Below are 13,312 nucleotides of genomic sequence, written 5' to 3' on the forward strand. Positions count from 1 at the left end.
CTGTTCATTTCCTCCCCTCAGAAACATAAAAGATTTGTAGATATGCACCTGTGTAACAACTTGCTGGCTGTGTGGTATGTATACCACATTCAAGAAACTACATGAATTGAATGAACTGTTCATATGTTGTTGTTTAGAGGTTTATAGTGGTAAAAATTAATTGAAGTGAAAAGCTGATAGTTGCCCATTAAAAGAGAGTTCAACGGGGTGTTAGATCGTACAGTTACATGTAGCAGTGTTTGTTGAATTGATGTTTACAAAATATTGACATTGGGTAGTTTGTACTATACATTGGTGTTTCAATAACAACAATGAAGACTTTGAAACATTGTAACATCAATGTTAAAGACAAAAAGTCAAACTTCGATGTTTGGGAGGGGGGACATAAATGTTACCACTGTCAATAATTCTTTCCTTATTTTGTGATGGAGCAGTCTGGGATATTTTTATTCCCATCTTGTTTTGCCATCTGCCTCCTTAGAATTCAGTTTGTCACTTTTAACTAATTACCATTAACATACATGAGTAAAAAATCTGAATTTTCATAAAAGATGAAGGTTGGCCTTCAGTTGTAAAGAATATAACACCAGATCTAATTTGTGCTCAGTTTTATGTATGTAATTTGATTTTCTAGTTTATTTTGATTATACCTAGTTAGTATCTTTCATTAGAGGGTGAAATCAGCGATTGGTTTGTAACTTAAATTCTATTGTTGACTTATAAACAAATATAAATTCTATAATAATTATAAACATTTGGAGTAACAACTAATAGCATTCCTAAAGAAACTATTTGACTCTGTTCGAAAACATGTTAGCAAAGCCAGCCTTTAATTAATTCCAAAGTAATTAACAGTTTTGTCAAAAGTATTGTTTGCATAACGATATTTGTTAATTTCATGATTTAAACCAATAATTTTGGCTTAACCCTCGTCGTGGAAGAAACCGTTAAAAAGAAGCATTTTTTCAATGTATTCAGTTAATTTAATGAGTTAAGTTTAATTGTAATTTCTGTAAATTTAACTTCGAACAATGTGTAGTTTCAGTACATATTATTGTGAGAGTATGTAAGGGCCCAGTTTTTGGTCCTGAGACAGTCAATTCATGGCCGAGTTTCAAATGAGAAACTGTATTGTTTAGAACAACAACAATACTTCAACTTAAATGTGAAATAAGTGTTACACAATTAGGCCATGTGTTAAAACAATGACAGGCCTGCTCCATACATACCCTCTATTCTTCAAGAACTGTGAACTTTGTGGTTATGTTTTTACTGCTTGTAGATGTTCAACAGGAAACTATTGTAGCAGTGTGTGGTTTACCTGCAAAATATTAATGAGGCTTATGGTAAGTTAAAACAATATTTCACTGGACGCATATAACTGTGTATTGTTGGGGGGAGGGGGGGGGGGGGGTTGTGAACAGTGAAGGTAAAGTACTGCAAAACACAAATGTGCATCTGTTAGCTACATCATTTAAAGTAGACAGTGTTGTACTTCCACAACCCATTTTTCAGCCAGTGTAGCAATGCAGTACGTCTACACCGAGGGCAAGATACAAAGAAATAAAGCAGGCGAACTGCCACAGTTTAAATTAATATTTTGGTGAACATTTCTCATAACAATGTCAGTGCAGTGGTAAAAGGAACAGAAATAGCATTTGGAAGGAAAAGAACATATGTTGTGTTTTGCCTATATGCTCAATATGGTAAAAAAAAATCTATTGAAAAGACTCACAAACTGTCTGGGTTGATTGTTGCTTTGAGAAGGACTGTACTCTGCTTCAAACAAAGTGTAATAGGAAGTGGTGAACTAAGAAAATAACCAGATCTCAAACTAATTTAAGAAGTGTCCAGTATATGGAATTCAGCTTCTGTTCAATTGAAAGATTTTTGCAGCTGTGCCCTAGTGATTAATAATATCATTAAATGCCATTTCTAATGCACCACCCAAGCTAGCAGCCACAGATATTGTATGTGTGGTAGATGACTGTGACTTGATGTGGCTTATAGAAGTGACTACTGTGGAAATTTATGTAGGTAAGTATGTTGCAAGCAGTGAAGTGATACCAGTAACTAATACGCTGTCAAATCACATTAAAGTGACCACCTGTAAAAAATCCTGAATAACCACCTTTTGCACCAAGGGCTGCTGTGACACATTCAGCAAGAGAGTCAGTGAGGTTGTGGAAGGTACCAACAGGGATGTGGAGCCATGCAGATAACAGCGCTATGGGCAGCTGTGCTAGGTTTTGTCGGTTGAGGATCCAGTGCATGAACAGCATAATTGTTGTGGTCCCACAGAGTCTTGATTGGGTTTAAAGCTGGTGGGTTTGGTGGCCAAGGGGAGTACAGTAAACCCATTCTGGTTCTCTTTTAACCATGCACATATGCTGCGAAATGTGTGAGACATTGCATTGTGTTGCTGGCAGATGCTACCGTGCTGAGGAAAACAAACTGCATGTAAGGGTGGATGTGGTCCCGAAGCATATATACATATTTGTGTTGATCCATTGTGCTCTCCAGAATGATGACATCATGCAGAGAATACCACAGAAACATTCATCTGCCCTAGAGCCTTCCAGTGACTGCTGCAAGGTGTTTGCTTTCTGACGTTTCACATCATACATGCCAATGGTCATCTGTATGATCACCCGTCGGTACTCGGTGGACATCCAGTTGCAGTGTTTGTGTGCAAATTCCAGTCTTCATCACTGATGGAAAGCAGTCATCATGGGTGTGTGAACCAGGGAACCACTGTGGAGGGCCATACACAGTAACATTCACTGAATGGTCATTGAAGAGACATTGTTGGTAGCCCCTTGTTTCATATGGGTGGTCCGTTGCCCAACAGTTGCACATCTATTCACCCTCACACATCTCCGCAGCCATTGTTCACCTCTGTGATCTATGGCTTGTGGTGCACAGTTGCCTCAGCACCAGTTTTGGATAGCACCATTTGCCATTCACGGTATACTTTAACCATAACTGTTTCAAAACCTGGCCATTTCAGAACTGCTTCCACTCTTGCCCCAAAAGTTAATGATCATGCTCTTTTGGGCATTAAATAAATCACTCTGTTTCTGCATTATGACAATGACTACATTGTTTTACAGTCCCCTGATACACTTTATATACTGTCTACTGCTAGTGCTGCCACCTTCCGTCTGTGGGCAGTTGTTGGACATTACATCGAACATAGTTGGTGGTCACATTAATGTTACTGGGCTGTATATGTTGAATATCAAAATATGTGGCATACAACCAGTACACATTCCAGGACAGAATGTGAAAAATAAAATCATAACAGAAATAAAAAAAGCACTTACTACCAACTGAATATGTTAACAGGCCAGATACATCAATGTTGCTCAAGCATGGATTCAACAACATAAACTTCCAAGATGCTATAGCATCTTCAAAGGTAATTAGAAGCTTCAAGGATTTGCTATAGTTGTTACAGTAACCATCAATGAGGACAGGCAACACATTGATACATTACAGGAAAGCCAAAATTTTATTTGGGGAATGAACATTACAAAAATAGCACAAGAAAAGAAGAGTTTTCAAATTGGAACAGAAATGAACTTACCATCACGTTTCAGCAGTCATCTGAAAGGTCCTTCTAGATCTTCAACAAGATCCATTAGAAATACAGAATCACATTGTCGGTACTACGTATTCAAAGCCATACAAAACTGCACTCAAGTATCTGTAACGTATAGCTACATTAGCTTCTGGAAGACTGTTCTCAACAGCAGGATGTGTTCTCTGTCAACAACATAACGCACAGAATGGGAAATTTCTCCCAATAAAGTTATTTTTATAGTCTATATACAAAAAAGCTGTGCGATATTTATGTTAATTATTGATTAATACATATGATATTGCATGTATTTGTGTGTTGCATGCCATTCTACAAATTCATCATTTAAAAGTGATACTTTGGGGTCAATTATCAGCCATCAGTGATGAAATCACAAACATTGATGATTTGTCAAATCAGACATATCTAGTTACCTGTATCTGTACCTGCCTTCAAGTACAGAACAAATTATTTTCTGTGTGGACTGGCACTAACACCACAGTTCCTGTATCATCAAAACCAATTGCATGCACAGTATTCAGAAAAATGATAGTAAGCAAATGTGCTGAGATTATCTGAGAAATTCAGTTATGAGGTTCAGTGATCGATAATACATGCTCAAGTTGTTCCATACAACAGCAGTAGATACTGCAACTTTTTTGCATAAAAAACTTTAAACTAGTCAACAGAGTGTAGAGGGAAAAGAAACAGGTTCTTTCAGTAATATGGTGTTTTCTTTTTTTCTTTGTCTTTTCCGAAAATGTATTGATGATGCATGTCAGTTTTTTTATATATATATATATATATATATATATATATATATATATATATATATATATATATATATATATATATATATATATATATATATATATATATATATATATATATATAATATAAAAAGATGATGTGACTTACCAAATGAAAGTGCTGGCAGGTCGACAGACACACAAACAAACACAAACATACACACAAAATTCAAGCTTTCGCAACAAACTGTTGCCTCATCAGGAAAGAGGGAAGGAGAGGGAAAGACTAAAGGATGTGGGTTTTAAGGGAGAGGGTAAGGAGTCATTCCAATCCCGGGAGCGGAAAGACTTACCTTAGGGGGAAAAAAGGACGAGTATACACTCGCACACACACACATATCCATCCACACACATACAGACACAAGCAGACATATTGGTCTTTAAATATGTCTGCTTGTGTCTGTATGTGTGTGGATGGATATGTGTGTGTGTGCGAGTGTATACTCATCCTTTTTTCCCCCTAAGGTAAGTCTTTCCGCTCCCGGGATTGGAATGACTCCTTACCCTCTCCCTTAAAAGCCACATTCTTTCGTCTTTCCCTCTCCTTCCATCTTTCCTGATGAGGCAACAGTTTGTTACGAAAGCTTGAATTTTGTGTGTATGTTTGTGTTTGTTTGTGTGTCTGTCGACCTGCCAGCACTTTCTTTTGGTAAGTCACATCATCTTTGTTTTTAGATATGTGGAATGTTTCCCTCTATTATAACCATATATATATATATATATATATATATGGAAACATTCCACGTGGGAAAAATTATATATAAAAATAAAGATGAGGTGACTTACCGAACGAAAGCGCTGGCAGGTCGATAGACACACAAACAAACACAAACATACACACAAAATTCAAGCTTTCGCAACAAACTGTTGCCTCATCAGGAAAGAGGGAAGGAGAGGGGAAGACGAAAGGAAGTGGGTTTTAAGGGAGAGGGTAAGGAGTCATTCCAATCCCAGGATATATATATATATATATATATATATATATATATATATATATATATATATATATATAAAATAGAAGGAAACATTCCACGTGGGAAAAATTATATATAAAAACAAAGATGAGGTGACTTACCGAACGAAAGCGCTGGCAGGTCGATAGACACACAAACAAACACAAACATACACACAAAATTCAAGCTTTCGCAACAAACTGTTGCCTCATCAGGAAAGAGGGAAGGAGAGGGGAAGACGAAAGGAAGTGGGTTTTAAGGGAGAGGGTAAGGAGTCATTCCAATCCCGGGAGCGGAAAGACTTACCTTAGGGGGAAAAAAGGACAGGTATACACACGCACATATCCATCCACACATACAGACACAAGCATGACCTGCCAGCGCTTTCGTTCGGTAGGTCACCTCATCTTTGTTTTTATATATATATATATATATATATATATATATAATAGAGGGAAACATTCCACGTAGGAAATATATATCTAAAAACAAAGATGATGTGACTTACCAAATGAAAGTGCTGGCAGGTCGACAGACACACAAACATACACAAAAAATTCAAGCTTTCGCAACAAACTGTTGCGTCATCAGGAAAGAGGGAAGGAGAGGGAAAGACGAAAGGATGTGGCTTTTAAGGGAGAGGGTAAGGAGTCATTCCAATCCCGGGAGCGGAAAGACTTACCTTAGGGGGAAAAAAGGACGGGTATACACTCGCACACACACACATATCCATCCACACATATACAGACACAGGCAAAGGGCCTGAGTTTGAGTCTCAGTCAGGCACACAGCTTTCATCTGTCAGGAAGTTGGATTTTAAAAGATGGACAGTTGATGGCACAACACTCTTTACCTTATGGGAGGTATTGTTTGTATTAGCTCAAATGTATGACTGTCCAAGACCAAAATTTCCACCAACTAAAAGATTTATCTCTAGCACCAGGGTAATTACAGTGCTGTTCAGTCAAAATCTTCTGGGTGAAGCAGTTAGGTGGGGCTAGCTGTGATTAAGATACAAGATCATCCATCTTCTGAAGCACTTATTCCTTCCATGTGACTTCTTGTGACTTCACTGTCAAAACAAAGACATGTTGGGTATTCCAGGGGGGAATGAATTCAAGTAGACAGTTGCCAAAGATCTTGATTAAGAAATAATCCTTATAGGTTACCAGCCATTTATAATCACTTCTCCTACTAACTGTAACACCCTGTTCTCATCTTTATTATTTGCAGTTGAAAAGAATGCAGATTTTTGTCAGAAAACTTGTTGAATAACATCTGATCAATCATTGCATCTGAAGGCCAGAGATATTCTATGAGGTTAACATAAATACCATCAAAGTTTCAAGTGTTATAATGTGACTTGGTAGACTTCATCTCCTAATGTCTTCATAGAAGCAATAGAATTTGTAATGTAAGGGTATGGCCTGATGAAACTGTTCAGCATGATTTATGCCATGATTTCATGTCAAGTCACGTTTATTCAAGACTAGTCAGAGCTCAAAGTTTGGGACATACTATTGTACCCAGAATAGTTAATGATCCACTCCCCATCACAGGTTTAGAGGAAAGAGAGTGAATAGTAATGGCCATGTGTACCTGAGGCACATCAAAAATAATCTGTGAAGGAATTTAGACAAAAGTGTGCAACACAGTTTCCAATGATACCATCATAAAAAAAGTCCATTTAAGCTGAGAGAATCTGTAATTGGCACCTCCATCTTGAAACTGCCCAAAATATATTTTAATGTCAGTGCCCACTTTTTGTATGTTAGTGACTTCTACTTACAAAATATGTATAGCATGACATTGTGGTTGCTGAGGAATATTTATCTCTCATTTCTATCATCATCATCATCATCATCATCTAATGAGGATGCATGATTCAATGAAGTGAGAAAGTATGGTTTGATTCATGGAGTGAAATGAACATAAAGCAGTTACTGAGAATGATAATGAAAATTATAAGTGGTTTCAATCATGGTAGTGGGGTATGTGAAAGTGTAGTTTCAAAATGGACACAAGGCATGAAGTCACTTCTAAATGTTTGTGAATGAAAAGGGTTGCAGCCAAGTTTGTACCTCAGGTTCTGACTGACAATCAAGAGTAAGATCAAGTTGAAACATGTAATGCTTTGAAATAACAGCTTGAAACTGGTCCAGATTTTCTGTCAAAGGTCATTACTGGTGATGAGTCCTGGTGCTATGGTTACAATCCAGAAACAAAGCAACAGTCAAACCAATGGAAAACATCATTGTCATCCCATCCAAAAAAAGGTTGTCAAGTCAGATAAAACATCAAAACAATGCTGATATGCTTTTTTGATGCCAAGGGTGTAGTTCATTCAGAGTTTGTTCCCCCAGGTCAGACTGTCAATCAAACCTTTCATTTGGAAGTTTTTTTTTAAATACCCTCTTGTATGATGGTTTCCAAAATGTAAAATTCAGAATGAGCAATGGAATTCATGTCCTTACTGTTATGAGTACTTGCATAAAGATATGGGATAGATTGGTTCCAATCAACCTGACTGAGGTCAACTGGCTGTTGTATGCATTGTCAGCTTCAACTGATGGTGCTGTCTGAAGATGGCCTAAGTATAGGCTGAAACCGGTCATTTTAATAAAGTACCATTGTGATCTATGCTGTTTTTTCAGTGATTTTATATAGATTACAAGACTGCTGCTGCCCGAAAATGTTACCAAAAATTTTGCATATTCCAAATGGTCAGCACAGAAAAATAATCTACTTCTACATCTACATCTACAACCATACTCCGCAAGCCACCTGGCAGTGTGTGGCGGAGTGTGCTTTGAGTACCTCTATCGGTTCTCCCTTATATTCCAGTCTCGTATTGTTTTTGGAAAGAAAGATTGTCAGTATGCCTCTGTGTGGGCTCTAATCTCTCTTATTTTAACCTCATGGTCTCTTCACGAGATATTTGTAGGAGGGAGCAATATACTGCTTGACTCCTCGGTGAAGGTATGTTCTTGAAACTTCAACAAAAGCCCGTACCGAGCTACTGAGTGTCTCTCTTGCAGAGTCTTCCACTGGAGTTTATCTATCATCTCTGGAACGCTTTTGCAATTACTAAATGATCCTGTAATGAAGCGCACTGCTCTCCGTTGGATCTTCTCTATCTCTTCTATCAACCCTATCTGGTACGGATCCCACACCAGTGAGCAGTATTCAAGCAGTGGGTGAACAAGTGTACTATAACCTACTTCCTTTGTTTTTGGACTGCGTTTCCTTAGGGTTCTTCCAATAAATCTCAGTCTGGCACCTCATTTACTGACGATTAATTTTATATGGTCATTCCATTTTAAATCACTCCTAATGCCTACTCCCTGATAATTTGTGGAATTAACTGCTTCCAGTTGCTGACCTGCTATATTGTAGCTAAATGATAGAGGATATTTCTTTCTATGTATTCACAGCACATTACAGTTGTCTACATTGAGATTCAATTGCCATTCCCTGCACCATTCGTCAATTTGCTGGAGATCCTCCTGCATTTCAGTACAATTTTCCATTGTTACAACCTCTCGATATACTACAGCATCATCTGTAAAAAGCCTCAGTGAACTTCTGATTTTATCCACAAGGTCATTTATATATATTGTGAATAGCAACGGTCCTACGACACTCCCCTGTGGCACACCTGAAATCACTCTTACTTCGGAAGACTTCTCTCCATTGAGAATGACATGCTGCGTTCTGTTATCTAGGAACTCTTCAATCCAATCACACAATTGGTCTGATAGACCATATGCTCTTACTTTGTTCATTAAATGACTGTGGGGAACTGTATCAAACATCTTGCAGAAGTCAAGAAAAACAGCATCTACCTGGGAACCCGTGTCTATGGCCCTCTGAGTCTCGTGGACGAATAGCATGAGCTGGGTTTCACACGATTGTCTTTTATGAAACCCATGCTGATTCCTACAAAGTAGATTTCTAGTCTCCAGAAAAGTCATTATATTCAAACATAATACGTGTTCCAAAATTCTACAACTGATCGACGTTAGAGATATAGGTCTATAGTACTGCACATCTGTTCAACGTCCCTTCTTGAAAATGGGGATGACCTGTGCCCTTTTCCAATCTTCTGGAATGTTAATCTGATGTTAATTTTGAAAAATTCTTGACACATGAACTTTCTCCACATCCTTTCTCTTTTTTAAAAATAGGATGAGGAAATGTAGGAAATCTACTATATGCAAAGCAGTTGAACGTGTAAAATAAATAAAATTGAACCTTACTAAATTTGTTATTAATGTTGGGTGGTTGATGCATAAGTTTTATTGAGGATTGGGCTGTAGTTTGAATCTATTTGTGATAGTAAAGTTGAATGTGTCAATGACCACAGCTGATTAATCCATCTTGCTCCCAATTAGATCCTTCTGGTATTCAGTTATTAAGAAATCTATGGAAATACATTTGGCAGGAAGTTTTCTTAATTGTACCAGCTTCAGAAAACATTTTATGCCCAGTGAGAAGTTTAGTGCCCTTAACTTTATTTTGTTGGCATCTGAACTTTAACTTCGTGAGCACACATTCTGACAGAGGGTATGCATGCAGAATCACAATTAGAACGCACCTGCATGCCACATATGGAGCAATATTTGAAGAAGGTGCTAAACTCAACAGAGGATGTTCATGCAGCAGTAATCTTTGTACATGCACCTCCGCACAAGTTTTTGCTATGAACTTAGTGACTTGCACTAGGTGTCCCCCATGTAAAACACTCACTTGAAGATGGCTGACTGGTTGTCAGCCAAAATACGTTGCAAGATGTGAACATTATATGACTGCTATCTGAATCATCATGAAATACTCATTATGTTGGGAAAACTTAAAGAATCATCTTTGGAGAGGAGATGGCATCACACATTCGGAGGTTGGACATGTTATATTATAAATGAGTGAGATGGTTAAGTTCTTTGCCTTTTTGGCATCAAGTGCCATGGCCTCATTCCAATGTTTGCCAGAGTGATACATATCAAGACTAATGCTGCCAAGTTCATAGCCTGTAAGACAAGCCTATCACTGATGAAGTAGAGGATTTGCTTTACTCACCGAGAACCGGATGCTACTTCAAAAGAAATGTTTTGTCTACTCATGGAGATTGCAGCCAATCTCCCATTCCTGCGAATGGGTTGACAGTGTTACAGTGTTACCATGGCAGAGTTGGACTGCGTCCATAAAAAGGAATCTTCTTCAAGATGATTATGAAAGGTCCCTATCTGTCAGCAGTGTCACCACAAGAAGTCAACAGTGTCACACTGTCAGTGTTTGGGAAAAGCTAGAAACTTGCCTTTATCTGATTTTATTGCCTCTATTTGGGTACAGGGAACTGTTTGAGCTCTTTCCAGTGACACATTAGAACAAATGAGATGTGAAACATGCTACACACCTACGAGGGTTCCACCTCATAAGAGTAATATTTCTTCTATGAAAAGGGCCATGCTACAGAAGCTACAAGAAAAGTAGTCTTTCCAGTGGATAAGAGAAATGTCACTGTACTGTTGCCATGTGAGACCTTTGGCCAGAAAAGTCAGAGCCTGCTTAGAGAAATAACTTACTGGAAGAATGATAAAGACCTTACAGGGGAGTAAAAAGAAAAACATTAGCGTTAAATCTTCATCTTTTCTGCAGGAAGTTGCAAAAATATTAAGACCATAAAGTCCTCTTCCACCAAGATTAAATGGTCTTCTAAAACTTCATGAGAAAGGTCTACCATTTCATCCTGTTGTGAGCAGTACCAGTACACTACACATGATTTTGCTAGACAGCTTGCTTCATACTGAGACCTTCTTTGGGAAAATACTCTCATCGTGTTTGCAGCTCTGCTGCCTTTATTAACAGACTGGAATCACTACTGCTCACTGAATCAGACTTATTGGTATGTTTTAATGTCTTTTCATTATTAATTAGGGCCCCTCTCATGGATTCATAGTCACTCATTAGCAGCAAGTTCAAAACCAATACTACAGCAATGTTTCATTGTGTCATTCCTCAGCTTACTGTTTATTCAGTGCAGAATGTTTTAAGTTAATTGACAGTGTTGCCATAGATAATCCTCTCTCCCCTCTGGTAGCAAACATTCTTATGAAGGACTTTGAAGAGAGGGGACACAATTCAGCAGAACTTAAACCAAAAGTATTCTGGTGATATGTTGATGATACTTTTGTAGTGTGGCTCCATAGCAAACAAGAGCTGTCACAATTGTTTCAGCAGCTGAATTCAGTCCATGAGACTATCCAATATACAATGGAAGTGGAAAAAGGTGGCACCATTTTATGACATCTTAGTTAGTCACAAAGTGGATGGGTCATTGGGGCTTATTGTTTACTGTAAGCCCACTCATATGCACCTGTATTTGCAGGCATCTTGCTGCTACCATACTTCTCAGACAATGGGTATCCAAACTTTGGTGTACCAAGCACATATTGCATCTGATAGAAACAGCCTCGGCAAAGGAGATGGAAAACATACACTCTGTGTTCTTCAAAGCTAATGGATAGTGAACAAGAGCTGTCACAATTGTTTCAGCAGCTGAATTCAGTCCATGAGACTATCCAATATACAATGGAAGTGTACCAAGCACATGTTGCATCTGATAGAAACAGCCTTGGCAAAGGAGATGGAAAACATACACTCTGTGTTCTTCAAAGCTAATGGATACTGTCCACATCAGATCAACACAGCTTTAATGTGGAAGAAATGTGATCACTCACGAGATCAAGAGGAGAAGGACCTGTTCAAGTCCAAGGTGTTCCTCAAATAGGTCAGCAATGTTTTGTTTAAATTTGGCAGAATCCTAAAGAAACATCATATTTAAGTAATCTTACAGCCACCTACTAAGACCTACGTACTACTTGGTTCAGTAAAATATGATTTGGGATCGCAGTAGACTGTGTCACAAACCTTATGTTGGCCAGTCAACACTCAAAGTACTTGAAAAGTGTGTTGCAAATGTTCACCCACTCACCTTTGCAGCACAGTGATCCAGACACAGCTGAGCATTGTATATCCTCAGGACAATCAATGTATTATCCTGCCATGGAAATCTTGGCTCCGACAAGATTCTTGTGGAATGCAATTATTAAGGAATCCGTGGATATATATTTGGTGGAAGATCTTATCAATAGTGACGGGAGCTTTCAACTGGACAAAGCATGGGTCAGTGATTTCTTTCCGAAAGAAAACATTTTATGCCTTGTGAGATGTGTAAAAACAGTTAACTTTATCCTGCTGACACCTGAATCCTGACTCCACAGCCATGCATTCCAACAGAGAGTGTGAATGTAGAATCATCATTATGCATGCACCTGCTCACAACAAATGGAGCCATATTCAAAGAGAGTGTTAAATGCAACAGAGGGTGCTCATGCAATGGTAACCTTTGCACATGACTCTCCACACCATGTCTTTCTGTAGCCTTAATGACAAGTGCTAGCAATCTCCAGTGTGAAACAATCACCGAAAGATGACAGAATGGTTGTCAGCAGAAATAGCTTGGCTAGATGTCACTATCACCTGGCTGCAATCATGAAACTTCATGGAATACTGATTACACTGGGAAAACTTCAAAAATCACGTTAGACAGTAGTTGCTCATATATGAACTTACATTCTACTTGAGAGCACATAAATACACACAGATACAATGACACGACACTGTGGCCCAGTTGTGAATTGCCACATATGCAAATGTTTTGGGTTATCAAATACTATTAGGGCAAGTCCATATATTTGACTACTTGGGCTTTGGTATCTCTTATGCTTATGATAATGATCCTGAAAAGAAACTACAAAGGTACTTACACATTTTATGTATGATTAAGAGAATGCCCCTGAATAGACCAGCAAATAGACAGTACTTTAATTTAATTATACTATGACCATATCATTACTGATCTGTTGATCCAAAGCACATAGTTTAATGATAAAATAATTATAGTGAAT

General features: G+C 38.1%; 1 protein-coding gene across 3 annotated transcripts in view; it reads left to right on the forward strand.

Annotated features, from left to right (window-relative positions):
* LOC124775037 (probable multidrug resistance-associated protein lethal(2)03659) overlaps positions 1 to 13,312 on the forward strand; it is a 462,866-nt gene that overhangs the window by 333,915 nt on the left and 115,639 nt on the right. The window lies entirely within an intron of this gene.

Source organism: Schistocerca piceifrons, chromosome 2 (assembly GCF_021461385.2).
Source record: "Schistocerca piceifrons isolate TAMUIC-IGC-003096 chromosome 2, iqSchPice1.1, whole genome shotgun sequence".
NCBI classification, from domain to species: Eukaryota; Metazoa; Arthropoda; class Insecta; order Orthoptera; family Acrididae; genus Schistocerca; species Schistocerca piceifrons.